Below are 19,600 nucleotides of genomic sequence, written 5' to 3' on the forward strand. Positions count from 1 at the left end.
CAACAAGAATCAAGAGTATGAAACCCATTAAAGTCATCTAAGCCAAGAAATTTCAAAGGAAGTGAGTTAGGGTTTTTGGTGCAAGAAGAGTATTGCTACTAAAGGATTGTTCCTACAATATCTAAGGTAAGTTTTACGATATTTTCATGATGCTTAAGATATTGAGAAGTTGAAACACTAGGATTGTTGAAGAATATAGAAAATGGGTCATAAATGTGGGGATAGTGCTATTGTTGAGTAGTAGTTTGGAATGAATCATGAATATAGATATGTTGTGATTGTAAGTATATTATGAATGACATTTAGAACATGGAATTAGCATTACATGTGAAAGAACGTAGTAGTGAAGTATGACCATGATTATGGTGAAATTGTGAAATGTGGATAATGTAGATAAATGATGATTGTTGTCTATTATATTGTGAATGTTGATGTGGATGTTTGGAAGTTGAAATAGGATATGGGGAAAGTAGTAGAAACAAAGGAAATGATGCCCAATTTCCCTTAGCTTTAGTAAGCACGTTTAAGTAATCGATTGGATAATGTTCATACGACTTCTCTTGAAGGTAGAAACGTGGGCATCGAAGGAGAACAAGCAAGCGATAGATTAATTAAACGCCAAAGGTATGTGAGGCTATCCCTTTATTTCTATGGCATGAATCCGATGGCATGATTTCTCCTTCTTCTCCATGAATTCTCTATATTCCGGAAAGTCAAGAGTCTATGATCATGAATAGCTATATGAGATAAGAGACATCTTATGAGTTCAATAATGATGATGATAAGCTTGAGTCTAAAGATTCTAGAGTCCATGATATGATGTTCCTCTAAAGTTAATGATATTGTTTGTTGTACACACTCACCTTATACATATATTTCCTTCAAGGTGAGGCAAAATACCGTTGAGCCAATGATCTCATTATTGTATACACTCACCTTATACATATGTTCCTTTCAAGGTGAGGCAGAATACTATTAAGTTAATGATGTCAGTTATTGTATACACTCACCTTACATACTATTTCCTTCAAGGTGAGGCAGGATACTTATAGATGCCCATAATGGAATCGGGGGTTCACGACCTTATGTCACCTCGATAAAGTATAGCTATCTTTGAGTTATTATACATGCATTATGATGAGTATATGCTCATGACATTACACCGTGCCTATATGGACGGGCAGACACACACACCACTATAGTGGGCAACTTATACCCCGGACGCAGGTTACTTATTATCACACCGTACCTATATGGACGGGCAGCTTATACTTATACATTTATGCATACATGATGATGATGATGATTATTAGTAAGTTAGCATGTGTTATCCCTTCTATAAGTGACAGTCATATACAGTTTCTCCTTATTGATGCTTCATTTATCTCATTGATGTATAATTATTGTTTATGCCTCTCATACTCAGTACAATATTCGTACTGACGTCCGTTTTATTTGGACGCTGTGTTCATGCCCACAGGTAGACAAGGAGGTAAGCTTGATCCAGACTCATAGGAGCTGTTAGCTGACTTGAGAGCACTCAATTATTCCGGAGGTGCCTTTGATCATTATTTTGTGTATATATGCATATTTTGGGCACGACGGGGTCCTGTCCCGTCCTTATGTCTAGCACTCTAGTAGAGGCTCGTAGATACGCAGTGTGGGTTATATGGTCTCACGAGGTTGCTATTATGTATGTATGTGTATATTATTTTGATGGTCGAAAGGCTTATGTATATATATATAAAAGAATTTATGTTCTCAAAAGAAAAATGATTTTCTTATGATTTGAGTATGAATGCGATAAAAGAACGTTTAATGAGCATGATAAGTAGTAGAACGAGTGGTGCTCGGTGGTTAGCCCCGGGTACCCGTCACGGCCCCTAGTCGGGTCGTGACAACTGAGATCTCAACCGGGCCAGTCCGAAGGATAACTTTCCTCCCCCGAACATCCACATTCTAATAGAAAACTGTGCCAAGCATGAGCTGCAGTCATTCGTGGATTGTTTCGCCGGGTACTATCAAATACTCATAAGCGAAGAAGATGCTGAAAATATAGCCTTTATCACCCCTTGGGGAGTCTACCATTACAGTTTAATGTTATTTGGCCTAAAAAACGCTGGCGCCACATACATGAGAGCTATGACTATCCTGTTCCATGATATGATGCATCGAGAGATTGAAGTATATGTGGACGCTGTCATCGTACCGTGCACTTGCGTAAGTTCTTTGACAGACTTTGCAAATTTAACCTAAAGCTAAACCCTGCAAAGTCCTCTATTACTGTACCTGTCAGTATCAGAAAAGGCTCTTTGGTGCATGCTCGCTCAGCACGACGAAGAGGGCAAAAAGGAATATGCCATATACTATTTGAGCAAGAAGTTTACTTCCTGCGAGGCGCAGTATACGCTCGTAGAGAAAACCTATTATGCTTTGACCTGGATTGCCCAAAAGCTGAGATACTACCTATAGGTGTTCACCACTCACCTCATATCCAGAATGGATCCACTGAGATACATTTTTCTGGCAACCGATGCACATAGGAAAATTAGCTAAATGGAAGATGCTACTGAGCGAATTGAACATCGTATATGTCACGACCCGACTAGGGGCCGCGACGGGTACCCGGGGCTAACCACCGAGCACTGCTCGTTCCATTACTCATCATACTCATTTGACGCTCTTTTATCAAATTTATACTCAAATCATAAGAAAATCATTTTCCATTCGAGAACATAAATACCTTTATAGACATAAGCCTTTAGGCTATCAAAATAATGTATATATATATATACATAATGGCAACCTCGTGTGACCACATAACCCACACTGCGTATCTACGATCCTCTACTATAGTGCTAGACGTAAGGACGGGACAGGACCCCGTCGTGCCCAAAATATACAAATATACACAGAAGAATAATCAAGCACCTCCGGAACAATGGAGTGCTCTCAATCAGCTAACAGCTCCTACGAATCTGGATCAAGCTCACCTCCCCGTCTACCTGTGGGCAAGAACACAGCGTCCAAAGAAAACGGACGTCAGTACGAACATTGTACTGAGTATGTAAGACAAGAATAAAATAAACATAATAGAAGGATCATGAGCCATAAGAGAAAGATATAACCTGCATGAGTTTCATAGGTGAATACATTTCGTACACATATCATATATTTATATAATCATGGTACATATGTCATCCCTTTTACATATATCATCACATCATAATTCTCATTGTTAACCCGCGTCCTGGTAACCATCATATGCCGCCCACTAGTGGTGATCATGCCCGACCCTCTAGGCTCGGTGTAAACATAGCAGCCCGCCTTAGCGGTGACATGCCCAGCCATCGAGGCTCGGTGGAATCATATGCAGCCCGCCTTAGCGGTGACATGTCCGGCCATTTTGGCGCGGTGGAATCATATCATCATATAATCAATCACAAATTCATCATTTTGACACATCTCATAGGCATAACATAATCTTACATTATTGATCGTATCATAGACATATCATGACATAGCATCATTATACATTTATCATTAAGAGCATACATTAGATTTTGAAGGAAACTATGGCTATGTCGGGGTGACATAAGGTCGTGAGCCCCGATTATATTATGGGGTAATCATCACTATCATATCTCACCTTGAAGGAACTAACAATTTAAGGTGAGTGTGCGCAAAGAGAAGCATCAATGAAACCATACTCAGAATTATTAGCTTCATGGACACCTTATGTTGCACTAAGATTCCTCATACTTATATTCATCATCATCATTATCATGCTCGTATCGTATTTCCTTTCTTAATCATATACGTATGTAGTTTGGTATATTTACAGACTCATAGCCTCCATCGTATAGGATGATTATGGAAAACTTGGAAGATTCATGCCTTTGAAGGAAGGGATTAGCCTTACATACCTTTTCCGTTTAACTAGTTTATCGCTTGCTTGCTCTCCTTCATCGCCCACGTTTCTACCTTCAAGAGAATTCGCATGAACGTTAGCGAATCAACTATAAGAACGTGTTACTATTTCTAGGGAAAATTAGGAAGCATTTCCTTTGTTTATACTATTTTCCCCATATTCTATATCAACTCCCAAACCTTCATAACAACATTCATAATATAATAGACAACAATCATCATTCACCCACATTATTCGCGTTTCACAATTCCTCTTCAATTTCTCCATAATCGTGGTTATAGCTCATTATCGCGTTTTCTCATATATAATACTTATTCCATGGTCTAAATGTCATTCATAACATATTCACAATCACAACATACCAACATTCATAATTCATCCCAACTATTGTTCAACAATGACACTATTCACTCTTTCATGACCCATTTCCAATGTCTTTCTACCATTCAAGTGTCTTAACCTTCCAATACCTTAAACAACATGAAAATATCATAAAACTTTCCTTAGATGTTGTAGGAACAAGCCTTGAGCAGCAATACTCTTCTTGCACCCAAAAACCCTAACTCACTTCCTTTGAAATTTCTTGGATTAGATGACTTTAATGGGTTTCATACTCTTGATTCTTGTTGGTTTCATGAAGTTGATCATCAATTTCCTTTGAATTTTTGTGGATGAATGATGGAGAAAGGTCTAGAGTTTTCTTGAGGAGAGGAGAGTGGAAAATGAAATAAAATGAAATGAGGGAATGGTCCTTATATGATTTTAATTTCTGATCCGACCAAGATATACGGACCTACATACGGTCCGTACATTTTATACGGGCCGTATTTTTGGTCCAGTAGGTGATGTCCCCCTTGGCTAAATATACGGCCTAACATACGGCCAGTATATTTTATACGGTCCGTATGTTGGGCCGTATAGTGCCAGTTGTTCCGATTTCGTTCTCGTCGACTCGTTTGATCTCCAATCCCTATGGAACCTTCTTGACACTTTTTTAACACCTCAATACCAATCTAAGGGAATTTATCACTCGTCTCCAAGACATCATTATTCCATCGTTAACTCGTCATCCATGATTCTTATCCGACGCACAACATATCCTTCACTTCCTTTGTCAAACTTCTTCCTTTACGTCTAATGTCTTGAATCTAGATTAGGATCGTCAAATGCTATCTCTCTATTATCCGAATCATCGTATACCTCATTCTCTTCGCTAACCTATTGACTGTAAATTTACGGGAAATTTTCCAAGGTGTAACATTCTTTCCCCCTTTTGGAACATTCGTCCTCGAATGTTAAACACTCGGGAATTCTGCGAAAATTTCGCAGAGTTTCCCCTGTATTATGGCACTACCATCCTGTTACAACAACCCATAATAATATTGCCTCACAGGGCTGCAGCACAATATCAACATATCTATGGCCACACACGACCAAAAGCATGAAAATTAAACATACATACCTCATAGTGTTAGCGTTTCATCTTGAGTCTCTTATGAGGGTTGGAACAAGTGTGGGTACGTGGATTTCATTTTCTCTTCCACTTCCCAAGTCATTTCTTCCCGGTTGTTATTTCGCCATAAGACTTTGACTGAAGCTACTTCCTTGTTTCGAAGTCTTCGCACTTGCCTGTCTAAAATGGCAATAGGTACTTCTTCATATGCTAGCTTTTCTGTCACTTGCACATCATCAATTAGAACAATCTTTGTAGGATCTCCAACACATTTGCGGAGCATTAAGACATGAAAGACTGGATGGACTAATTCAAGCTCTGAAGGCAAGTCCAATTCATAGGCTACATGACCCACCTTGCGAATAATTTTATAGGGTCAATTGTATCAAGGACTTAGCTTCCCTTTCTTGCCAAATCTCATCACCCCTTTCATTGGCGACACTTTCAAAAATACCCAATGTCGTGCGGATGAAATGTCGGGCTAAGCTTCACTTGGGTACCTAGACCTTCTTGAAAAGACTTCCAGAACTTGGCTGTAAACTGTGCTCCTCTATCTGTGATAATAGATATTTGAATACCATGGAGTCGCACAATTATTTTTGAGATACAACCTCGCATAGTCTTCTGCCGAGTATGTGGTTCTAACTCGAAGAAAATGAGCTGCTTTTGTTAATCTGTCCACAATCACCCATATAGAATCATACTTGCCTCGAGAACGAGGTAACCCCATAATAAAATCCATGTTGATAACTTTCCATTTCCAAGTAGGGATTTCCATCGCCTGCAGTAACCCTCTTGGCTTTTGATGTTCGACTTTCACTTGTTGGCAATTTGGGCATTGGGATACAAATTCTGCTATATCTCTCTTCATGCCATGCCACCAATATATTGATTTGAGATATTGGTACATCTTGGTTGCACCTGGTGAATAGAATACCGAGAATAATGGGCTTCCTCTAGAATTCGTCGGCGCAATCTGCGACATTTGGAACACATAACCTGCCTCGGTATCTAAGAATTCCATTCACGAAAGTTTCAAATGGGGACTTTTCTTTTCCATGAGATGTGTCTCTGTAATGGCCCAATTGAGGATCTTCATACTGACGCTTTTTCACTTCTACATTCAGAGATGAAACTGTGGGATCATTTATATCAATTCCTGCATTACCCGAATCGATTATACGTACTCCAAGATTAGCTAGTTGATGGAGCTCATAAACTAATTCTTTCCTTTCCGGAGGAACTTCGCATAAACTGCCCATTGATCGGCGGCTAAGCGCATCGGCTACCACATTTGCTTTTTCGGGGTGGTACAAAATATTCACATCGTAATCTTTCAATAATTCTAACCACTGCCTCTACCACAGATTTAACTCCTTCTGTTTGAAAATGTACTAAAGACTCTTGTGATCTGTGTAGATATCAACATGCACACCATACAAGTAATGTCTCCACACCTTTAATGTATGAATGACTGCAGCCAATTCAAGATCATGAGTTGGATAATTCTTTTCATGTTTCCGCAGCTGTCTTGAAGCATAAGCAATAAATTTACCGTGCTTCATCAACACACATCCTAACCCAACACCGGAGGCGTCACAATATACAACATAGCCATCTGGCCCTTTTGTAAGTGTTAAGACCGGAGCTGAAGTTAACCTATCCTTCAACTCTTGAAAACTGCGTTCACAATCATCATTCCATTGAAATTTTGCCAACTTCTGGGTTACTTCATCAATGGGGCTGAAATAGAGGAAAAACCCTCTACAAACCTTCTATAGTAACCTGCCAATCCCAGAAAACCACAGACTTCTGTAGGCGTCGTAGGCTTTGGCCAAGTCTTCACTGCTTCAATTTTCTGAGTGTCGACTCGAATGCCATCATCTGAAATAACATGTCCCAAAAAGGTTACAGAATTCAGCCAAAACTCGCACTTTGAAAATTTTGCATATAATTCTCGGGCTCGAAGAATTCCAAGAACGATACGTAAATGATCTGCATGCTCTTCTTCTGTGCGAGAGTATACCAGAATATCATCAATGAATACTATCTGAACAAATCCAAGAGTGGCCTGAATACATTATTCATCAAATTCATGAACACTGCAGGAGCATTAGTCTACCCAAACGACATCACCCGGAATTTATAGTGGACATATCTCGTTCTGAAAGCTGTTTTGGGAATACCTTCTTCTCTAACCCTCACTTCATGATAACCCGATCTCAAGTCTATTTTAGAAAGCCACTTGGCACCCTGTAGTTAATCAAATAAATCATCAATCCTTGGGAGAGGATATTTTTTCTTTATTTTTACCTTATTCAACTGCCTATAATCGATACACATTCGGAGGGAACCGTCTTTCTTTCTCACAAACAAGACTGGTGCTCCCCACGGTGACGAACTGGGTCTAATAAACCCCTTCTCAAGCAAATCTTTCAACTATGCTTTTAGCTCTTTCAATTTTGCCGGAGCCATTCGATAAGGAGGAATAGAAATAGGCTTGCTGTCTGGCAACACATCAATAGCGAAATCAATCTCTCTTTCTGGAGGAAGGCCTGGAAGTTCATCTGGAAATACATCCGGAAATTCATTCACTACCGGAATGGATTGGAAAGTTGGCGACTTTGCTTCGGTGTCATGAACTCGGACTAAATGATAAATATAGCCCTTGGCTATCATCTTTCTTGCCTTGAGGTAGGAAATAAACCTACCTTTTGGAGATGCTATATTACCCTTCCATTCAAGCACAGGCTCTCCCAAAAATTGAAATCGAACTACTTTCATTCGGCAATCGACATTAGCATAACATGATGCCAACCAATCCATACCCATAATCACATCAAAATCTAGCATTTCCAGCTCAATTAAATCAGCTCTGGTCTGGCAGTCACATATCACAATTACACAATTTTTATACATTTGTCTAGCTATCACGAGATCACCAACTGGAGTAGATACCTCAAAAGGTTTAATTGGCTCAGGTTTCACCCCAATCCAACCAGCAACGTACAGAGTAATATAAGAGAATGTAGACCCTGGATCTATCAATGCATACACATCATGGGAAAATACAGATAATGTACCTTTAACCACATCCGGGGAGGACTCAAGATCCTATCGTCCGGCTAAAGCATACACACGGGGCTGAGTGGCACCTGAAGTAGATGCTCCCCCTCTGCCTCTACCTCGACCTGCTGACATCTGGGGAGTCTGCCCTACCGGGCACACTGAAGAAGAACCAGCTGCCGAACCTATGGGTTGAACCCCACCTCTACCATACCGCGAGGGACAATCTCGCATCAAATGCCCAGTCTGTCCATAAACATAACAAGCATTCGTATCCTGGCGACATGGCCCCGAGTGTAATTTCCTGCACCGGCTACATCGTGGAACTGGTGGTCTCCTCTGACAATAATCACCCCCAAACTGAGAACCCGAAGCTCTCGAACTCTGACCCTGTCCCGAAGGAAAAGAGCGATCAAACCTCCTATCTGCAAATCGTGGAGGCGCACTAGTCACTGACTGGCCTGAGTGTCTAGAATATGTCTGCCTTGATCCCCCTCTATAGTTGCTACCTGCCCCCATAGATCTGGCCCTCTTGCTTTGCCTTCTCTCAATGTCGCGATCACCCCTTTGCGAAGGTTGTTGTCGCCCCTCTAAATTCTAGGCATGGGCTTGTATTTGGGAAATATCCATCCTGTCTTGCAACGAAGCCGTCAAACAGTCCTTGGATAGATGTGGCCCTAGGCCACTCACAAAGCGATGCACTCTATCTCCCATATCGGCCACCATAGTCGGGGCATATCTAGCCAATGAATTAAATTGAAGGCTATATTCCCGAGCACTCATGTTTCCTTGCTTTAGATTTAGAAACCTATCCGCTCTAGCTCGGCGGACCTCGGGTGGAAACTAGTGACGGATGAAAGCATCTACAAATTCTTGCCACACGGGAGGAGGCACATTTTCTTTTCTTGATGCTAGCCAATTGTTATACCACAATACCGCCACATCTCGGAGTCTATACGATGCCAAATCCACGGATTCAGTCTCGGAGGCATGAATAATCTTCAATGTCCTCAACATCTCATCAATGAAACCTTGCGGGTCTTCATCCGCCTTTGACCCGAAAAACTTCGGAGGATTCAAACTCATAAAGTCACAGGCTTGAGTACTAGTCGACCAATCACTTGGGCCCGCATTCTGCTGCTGTGCCTGGGCGGCAACTAGTTGTGTCAATAAGTGGATAGCCTCGGTCACTTGTTGACCCGAAACAACTGGTGGAGGAATTGGAGCTGAAGCTCCTCCTTGCTCTTCTACATTGGGCGGGGTGGAAGAAGTATTAGATAATGCCTTATTATGTGACTCGCCCTCTTCTACATTCATTGGCGGCTCTCTTTCTACCCGCCTTTTTGTCGTAGTCTTGCCCTTCTGGGCGGCTGTAGCTTTTCCCTTTGGCGGCATTTCTGAAATCACAACACACTATTAAGAGGGGAAAACCTTATAAAACAGCTATATCGCACGACCTTATAAGAAGAAAGATGGTCATTTTTTCTAAATGCCCTATAGCCACTTGTTTATTAATGTGGCGCGTAATATACCATAAACAAGACTCTACTAGACACGGCTCGTAAACACTTCCTAGGACTGAACTGCTCTGATACCACTTTTGTCACGACCCGACTAGGGGCCGCGACGGGTACTCGGGGCTAACCACCAAGCACCGCTCGTTCTATTACTCATCATACTCATTTGACGCTCTTTTATCAAATTTATAGTCAAATCATAAGAAAATGACTTTCCATTCGAGAACATAAATACCGTTATAAACATAAGCCTTTAGGCTATCAAATTAATGTATATATATATATATATATATATATATATATATATATACATAATGGCAACCTCGTGTGACCACATAACCCACACTACGTATCTACGAGCCTCTACTGGAGTGCTAGCCGCAGGGACGGGACAGGACCCCGTCGTGCCCAAAATATACAAATATATACAGAAGAATAATCAAGCACCACCGAAACAATGGAGTGCTCTCAAGCAGCTAACAGCTCCTACGAATCTGGATCAACCTCACCTCCCCGTCTATCTGTGGACATGAACACAACGTCCAAAGAAAACGGACGTCAGTACGAACATTGTACTAAGTATGTAAGACAAGAATGAAATAAACATAATAGAAGGATCATGAGCCGTAAGAGAAATATATAACATGCACGAGTTTCATAGGTGAATACATTTCGTACACATATCGTATATTTATACAATCATGGTACATATGTCATCCCCTTTACATATATCATCACATCATAATCCTCATCGTTAACCCGCGCCCGGGTAACCATCATATACCGCCCACTAGTGGTGATCATGCCCGGCCCTCTGGGCTTGGTGTAAACATAGCAGCCCGCCATAGCGGTGACATGCCCAGCCATCGAGGCTCGGTGGAATCATATGAAGCCCACCTTAGCGGTGACATATCCGACCATTTTGGCACGGTGGAATCATATCATCATATAATCAATCACAAATTCATCATTTTGACACATCTCATAGGCATAACATAATCTTACACTATTGATCGTATCATAGACATATCATGACATAGCATCATTATACATTTATCATTAAGAGCATACATTAGATTTTGAAGGAAACTATGGCTATGTCGGGGTGACATAAGGTCGTGAGCCCCGATTATATTATGGGGTAATCATCACTGTCATATCTCACCTTGAAGGAACTAACAATTTAAGGTGAGTGTACGCAAAGAGAAGCATCGATGAAACCATACTCCGAATTATTAGCTTCATGGACACCTTATGTTGCACTAAGATTCCTCATACTTATATTCATCATCATCATTATCATGCTCATATCGTATTTCCTTTCTTAATCATATACGTATGTAGTTTGGTATATTTACAGACTCATAGCCTCCATCGTATAGGATCATTATGGAAAACTTTGAAGACTCATGCCTTTGAAGGAAGGGATTAGCCTTACATACCTTTTTCGTTTAACTAGTTTATCGCTTGCTTCCTCTCCTTCATCGCCCACGTTTCTACCTTCAAGAGAATTCGCATGAACGTTAGCGAATCGACTATAAGAATGTGTTACTATTTCTAGGGAAAATTAGGAAGCATTTCCTTTGTTTATACTACTTTCCCCATATTCTATATCAACTCCCAAACCTTCATAACAACATTCACAATATAATAGACAACAATCATCATTCACCCACATTATTCGCGTTTCACAATTCCTCTTCAATTTCTCCATAATCGTGGTTATAGCTCATTATCGCGTTTTCTCATATATAATACTTATTCCATGGTCTAAATGTCATTCATAACATATTCACAATCACAACATACCAACATTCATAATTCATCCCAACTATTGTTTAACAATGACACTATTCACTCTTTCATGACCCATTTCCTATGTCTTTCTACCATTCAAGTGTCTTAACCTTCCAATACCTTAAACAACATGAAAATATCATAAAAATTACCTTAGATGTTGTAGGAACAAGCCTTGAGCAGCAATACTCTTCTTGCACCCAAAAACCCTAACTCACTTCCTTTGAAATTTCTTGGATTAGATGACTTTAATGGGTTTCATACTCTTGATTCTTGTTGGTTTCATGAAGTTGATCATCAATTTCCTTTGAATTTTTGTGGATGAATGATGGAGAAAGTTCTAGAGTTTTCTTGAGGAGAGGAGAGTGGAAAATGAAATAAAATGAAATGAGGGAATGGTCCTTATATGATTTTAATTTCTGATCCGACCAAGATATACGGACCTACATACGGTCCGTACATTTTATACGGGCCGTATTTTTGGTCCAGTAGGTGATGTCCCCCTTGGCTAAATATATGGCCTAACACACGGCCAGTATATTTTATACGGTTCGTATGTTGGGCCGTATAGTGCCCAGTTGTTCCGATTTCGTTCTCGTCGACGCGTTTGATCTCCAATCCCTATGGAACCTTTTTGACACTTGTTTAACACCTCAATACCAATATAAGGGAAGTTATCACTCGTCTCCAAGACATCATTATGCCATCGTTAACTCGTCATCCATGATTCTTATCCGACGCACAACATATCATTCACTTCATTTGTCAAACTTCTTCCTTTACGTCTAATGTCTTGAATCTTGATTAGGATCGTCAAATGCTATCTCTCTATTATCTGAATCATCGTATACCTCATGCTCTTCGCTAACCTATTCACTGTACATTTATGGGGAATTTTCCAAGGTGTAACAGTATACGTAGCGCAAAAGGCAATCAAAGGACAAGCGCTAGCTGACCTGCTGGCAGAAAGTCCTGTTGATAACAAACATGAACAATTACGGACTTTCTTCCCAGACGAAGAAGTAATGGCTATGGAAGAAGAGGTGGCAGAACCATACTCGGGCTGGAGACTGTTCTTCAATAGAGCAGTCAACAACGAAGAATCAGGCATTGGGGTAGTGTTGATATCTGAAATAGGACAACACTATTTGATGGCCTCAAAACTCAACTTCAGATATACCAACAACATGGTGGACTACGAAGCATGTGTCCTCATTCTCAGGCTAGCGTTGGACATGAACATACATTAGTTATTAGCAATCGGGGACTCTGATTTGCTCATAAATCAGGTGAAAGGAAATTGGGCAACAAAAAATGATAAGATACTCCCATATGTGAATCTGGTACAGAGATTGTGCATTGGCCATGATAGCATCTATGATCCAGAACCCTGAGAGACCCCACATTGATCCGTTAGAGATCACACTGAGAGAAGAACAGGCTAACTGCACCCATGTTGAGGCTGAGCCAGATGACCAACCATGGTATGCCGACAACAAGGCCTACCTAGAGAAAGGAGAGTATCCCCCATAGATCTCAGCAAATCAAAAGAAAACCATTAGGAGGTTGGCTAATGGATTCTTCTTTGTCACGCCGCAATTCAAGAGTGACGTGACCGGCACCTGAAGCCAACTAGGCCCGAGCGAACCACTCTAAATATGAAACTGTGGAGAGTGACCCCCAACTTAAACTGATAATGTGTAATCTGGGGATATATAATAAGATACTGACTGTCTCGTTGAACTGGCACACGCGCCCAAAATATATATACACGACTGAGCTAGCCGAGCAGGCTGCTTTAATTGTACAAAACCAACTGTGTCTAACAGACATATACAAGCCGAAAAGTCTATCACACTGACATACTATATACAGGACTCGTCTACAAGCCTCTAGGAAATAGGTGACTGTACCATATAATCGGTAACAAAAAGGAGCGACTCCAAGGGCCTGGCAACTCCGAACAAAAAGGAGTTCACCAATCGGCTGATCTCCGATACTTCCTACTCGAGAGGTTTATCAGTCTGTCGATCGGTACCTGCAGGCATGAATGCAGCGCCCCCGTCAAAAGGGACGTCAGTACGAAATAATGTACCGAGTATGTAAGGCAACGATAACTGAAACTGAACGGGAAACTATACAATCTGGAGGCCAAAGAACGCCCTGAATATCTCACCTGACATGTCTCATATTAAATACAATAAAATGCTATTATATATCTCACTGACCAAGTGGCAAGGCAATAGAAAAAAGTCTCACTGACCCATCGGCCAGGCAATCTGTCTCACTGACCCATAGGCCAGGCAATCTATCTCACTGACCCGCAGGCCAGGCTAAAGAAAATGTCTCACTTACCCGTAGGCCAGGCTAAAGCAAATTTCTCACTGACCAAGTGGCCAGGCTAAAGAAAAATACATACATATGTATATGATGTAGTATATCATGCACATACTAAACAACACTGATATTGTAACGTGTCTCTTCCGTCTCTCTGCAAACTCAAGGAACGGAGAGAGGGTATGTCCCCTCAGAAAGAACAACACAACAATCAGAAACTATACAATAGTATGACAAGCTCTATTCTGACACATCTCTAGTCATGACGGTTTTTTGCATTCCTACTATAGATGGGATCATGCCAAGAAAAGAAGGAACATCCTTAACATACCTTTTCGGTCTCCTACTATTACCGCTTATCCTTCTAAGCTCGTAAATCTACATTCAAGAGAATTCATACTATTGTTAGGCTTATCGTCATATGCCTATCCCAATCTTCAAATTTACTTCTTTTGAATTTGCCGAAATTCGGACAGTATCTCCCCTGTTTATATCCCTAGCCCGAATTCACAATACGAACAACCAACACTACAACAATAACACCAACGCCAATAATATCATCATCAATACCAAAATATTCCATAAAACATCCCATACGATGTTTCCCAAATTTCTCAATTAACTAACTTGTTATACGACTATTTAATAACCTTATCTCCGGAAATAAACTTAAATAAAGGAAGATTCATACCTTACCTTCGCTAGAACCGCAATATCTTCACTTTCCACCGTGAATTCAAACTAAGACTCGCCGCAATACGATTTTATAATCACAACTATACGCGGTCTGGACCAGAATTCGGGGATTATACTTGATTCGAGCTAAAATTTGATGTATGAAGGTTGGGGGAAATTTCCAAAAGTTTGGAGGAGTTTTCGGTCTGTTTGGATGAAGAAAGAGGGGCTAAGGCCCCTTATATAATGTTCCAGAATCTGCCTGGACCGACTCAAAAATTGCTCAGCGCGATCACGCTGCCTCATGGCTCGTTTGCACTGAGTTGCTGGGTTCTCCTCTGCGCGTTTGCGCCACCTTCTGGCACGTTGGCGCAGGGTTAATTCCCTGCTCTGACTGCCCATCTTAAAATGCTCATAACTTTTGATTTCGATGCACGGTTTGTTGCGTTGGAAACTAGACTTCTCGAACTTCATTTTAGGCTTTTGTTTCACTTCAAAACTCCTTATATACTAAAAGATATTCTTTATCCAAGTTGGAACAAAATTGTCCCCCATCTTTTCTCCAAAGTTCCAACAAACTTAATTTTCTCAATCCACTTGCCCTGCAATCCTTTCCTAGCTTATTATATGAACTTAAACCCTCATAATCATAAGGTGGGCGCATATAATCTCATATATCCTAGAAGGCACTCTTGTATCCACAATTGAGTAACTAACACCTAGCGAATCTCAACGTACAAAACTACGAGGTGTAACATTCTTAAATACAGAAGTGTTGTACAAATGGATCCCTGACCTTGGGTTACTCAGGTGTGTGGACCGAGAAAGCTACGAAATTGTTAAAAGAGGTGCACACAGGGGCATGCAAACCCCACATGAATGGATTTATCCTTGCTAAGAAAATCCTGAGAACAGAATATTACTGGATGACCATGGAGCACGACTCCTATAAATTTGTACAAAAGTGCCATCACTGTCAAATACATGGGGATCTGATCAAGGTTCCCCCCACAGAATTACATGCAATGAGCTCGCCTTGGCCGTTCGTGGCATGGGGAATGGACGTCATAGGACCCATCGAGCATCCGGCCTCCAACGGACATCATTTCATCTTAGTCGCTGTTGACTACTTTACTAAATGGGTGGAGGCGACTTCGCACAAATCAGTGACCAAGAAAGTAGTGGCCGACTTCATCAAAAACAATCTGATATGTCGTTTCGGTGTGCCGGAATCCATCATCACAGACAATGGTGCCAATCTAAACAGCCATTTGATGAAGGATATCTGTGAGCAATTCAAAATCACCCACAGAAACGCTACCACTTACCGGCCACAGATGAATGGAGCCATAGAGGCTGCCAACAAGAACATCAAAAGAATCCTGAGAAAAATGGTCAACAACTACAAGAATTGGCATGAGCAGTTGCCTTATGCCCTGTTGGGGTACAGAACGATAACCCGAACTTCCACTGGAGCAAACTCATACCTTCTTGTCTACGGTACAGAAGTGGAAATCCCTTCACTCAGGATCATCCAAGAGGCAGAGCTAAAAGATGCAGAATGGGTTAGAAACCGTTACGAGCAACTGGCCATGATAGAGGAAAAGAGAATGGTGGCGGTATGCCACGGACAGCTATACAGACAAAGGATGTCTTGAGCATTCAACAAGCGGGTCAGAACCCGACTCTTCCAGATCGAACAACTCATACTCAAGCGAGTCTTCCCTCACCAAGAGGAATATAAAGGGAAATCTGCCCCAAACTGGCAAGCACCATACATGGTCAGGAAAGTACTCTCAGGAGGGGCTATAGTCCTAGCCGAGATGGACGGACAAGAGTGGCCTAAAGCCATCAATACAGACGCGCTCAAGAGATACTACATTTAGGATTCCATTTGCTTGTAACCACATTATTATTTCCGTGTAACCGTACCGTTTGCTTGTAAATAGAATAGGAGAAAACAAATCATCTGTGTAATGAAATACGCAATAACCTGACTTCCCCACAGTGGGATACGTAGGCAGTCCATATCGAACCCGATACTTTATTAGTAAAACCAAAACTCAGTTATTTTATTCCAAACTACGTTCGACCTGAATTCTTTCTATACTTAGGCACTTTCGAGCTCGGTCGTCATGAAAGAAAAACCAAGAAACCCTTAGGAAACCACAGAGACAATAAGGCAGGAAACGTCAACAGGATCAAACTTGCAAGGTTCAGCATAAGAATCAAATAGCATCAGCCCTACACTAGGGCAGAATTTTTAGGGAAACCTCAAAAATTCCCGCATAACAAGACAAAGCAAGGGTCGCTCAGAGCAAATCCTGAAACCGGGCAGAATTTTGAGAAAGATCTCAAAAATTCTGCCAATACTAAAGTCAGCAATCATACCTCTGGGAAGAATCGGAAGACCTCGTTCGAAGAAAACACACGTCATAACACATAAAAAATGAAACAAACATTTATTTTAAGGAAAAAAGCAACATACATTTTGTAAAGTTTTTACTCTTAATTTTCAAAAAAAAAAATATATAATTACATCCCCAGAAACATCTCTTGAAATTTCGAGCCCAAGAGGGTTCGAAGGAGCATCAAGAGGAGACACCAGACGGGAAGACAACGACGCTGATCTACTTCTTAGAAAACTCACAATTTTTCTGTGGATGCAGGTTTTTAGTTTTACAGGATGGAGGGCACGCCGGCAACCGGTTTACTCACAACAAAGGCGAAAGGCAAAGCTCAACCCAGCAGAGAAGGACCAAAAAGGTCACGGCAAAAAAGGGGTAATAAAGACACATCTAGCCGCCAGGGTCATGAAGCAAATGAGCGTAAAGACAAATCCGACCAAAAGAGTCACACAAAGAGGGAACACCAAAGATATATCAGACTAAGAGGGTCACAATTGATGAGCATAAAGATATATATGACCAAAAGGGTCATGACAAGTAAAAAAGGGCATATCCAACCACAAGGGTCAACAATCAATACAACGGACAAAAGAAAGATTATCCAGCCACAAGGGCCATATTTGTCATCTTCATGCCAAGAGGGCCATTCATTTATTTTGCCAAGAGGGCCATTCATTTATTTTTGACAAGAGGGCCATTCATACAAACTATCGAGAGGGCCATTCATATCAAATTGCCAAGAGGGCCATTCATATCAAATTGCCGAGAGGGCCATTCATTCAAACAAGCCGAGAGGGCCATCCATATCAAACTTCTGAGAGGGCCATTCATATCAAATTGCCAAGAGGGCCATTCATTCAAACAAGCCAAAATGGCCATTCATATCAAACTGTTAAGAGGGCCATTCATTCAAATTGCCAAGAGGGCCATTCATTCAAATTATTGAGAGGGCCATTCATACAAACTGCCAAGAGGGCCATTCATCTAAAATTCCGTGAAGAATATCTGCATATTTTCAAATTCAGGAAAAAGGCACACAACCGCCAGAAAGAAGCCGGCTTGCTGAACCAGATCCAGAAAAATTGCGGAGCTAACGTGGAACTTTTTCTTACGCAGCCGGTAAAAATAGGGTGCCCATGAGAGTCAAGCTCTCCAGCCAGTATTTGAAAGCCATCGGATCTCAGACTCAGCCACAATTTGTCTTGTTTTCATATTCTTTTCTAAAAAACTGTGACCGATCGGACACACACCGGTAAAATCTGAAGGTATTCCTACATAAGGGACATACTCTTCTACAGGGAGTCGAACTACATGTGACCTGATTCTCGGAGACCATGGATATGTAGGCTAACTCAAGACCAGAGAGCCGGTCACATTCTAACAATCATCCGGAGGAACCGCAGTCACAACACTGAGGATCTCAGGACTTTCCTTCTGAATCACTTAAAAGTCCTTATGTTGAGTCGAACTACAGATGGCCTGAATTCTCATATGACCTGAGATATATAGGAAACCCAGAAACTAGGGTCCGGCCACGTATGTGAAAATTGCATGAAAATATAAAGTGTGAAATGAGCCGGATCAGTCAAAAATTAGGGTTAGTCAAATTTCGGTTCTCAGGGATGGTCCTGCCATCCCCGAACACCGAAGGAGCAGTTGTTGACACCTAATTTTTGACCTCCCGTAATTTACTTTGATTACTAAAAGTCCTTGGAAAGTAAATAAAATGAGCTATGCACTTTATAGAGTTTAAATATTTTTTATAGGTTGTTCAGATCAATATTTTACTCTTTTAAATTGGTGAAAGGTTTTCATGACATCACAAAATTATTTAGGAGTTAATTGGCACTTTTATGACATTCATGAGATGCTTGTTAGATTTAACCAAAGAAAAAAGGCGTTTTGTTTTAAAATAATAATCATTATTTAATTGTTAAATTGCCAAAAATCAAATTTAGCAAATACTTTATTCCCTTTAATCCATGGAGTTTGAATAATTTAAATAATTAACCATTTCACCCTTTAATCCCTAATTTTGCATAATTGTGTAATTTGTCAAAAAATTATTTATAATTGTCTATAAATGTTTTAATTAGTCAATTAAGTGGTACTTATTGCAAATTGATGTTTAAATTTTTTAATTACTTTTGTTATGGCCACAATTAATTTGATCAATTCATGGTTTAAGGAAATTGGGGTCATTTTTATAAAATTAGCCTCTTAATGGCCTTAATTGAAATAACTAAATTCATTGGCTTAAATTAATTCAGGTCATTAATGCAATTTAATTTTTAAACCTTCTAATTAGGACAAATATGGCCATAATTGAAATAACCAGCTAGATTAAAATCAATTAAGGCCAAATTTGGTCATAATTGAAATAATTAATCGGAACAGAATGAATTACGGCCATATT

Source organism: Lycium barbarum, chromosome 6 (assembly GCF_019175385.1).
Source record: "Lycium barbarum isolate Lr01 chromosome 6, ASM1917538v2, whole genome shotgun sequence".
Lineage (NCBI taxonomy): Eukaryota > Viridiplantae > Streptophyta > Magnoliopsida > Solanales > Solanaceae > Lycium > Lycium barbarum.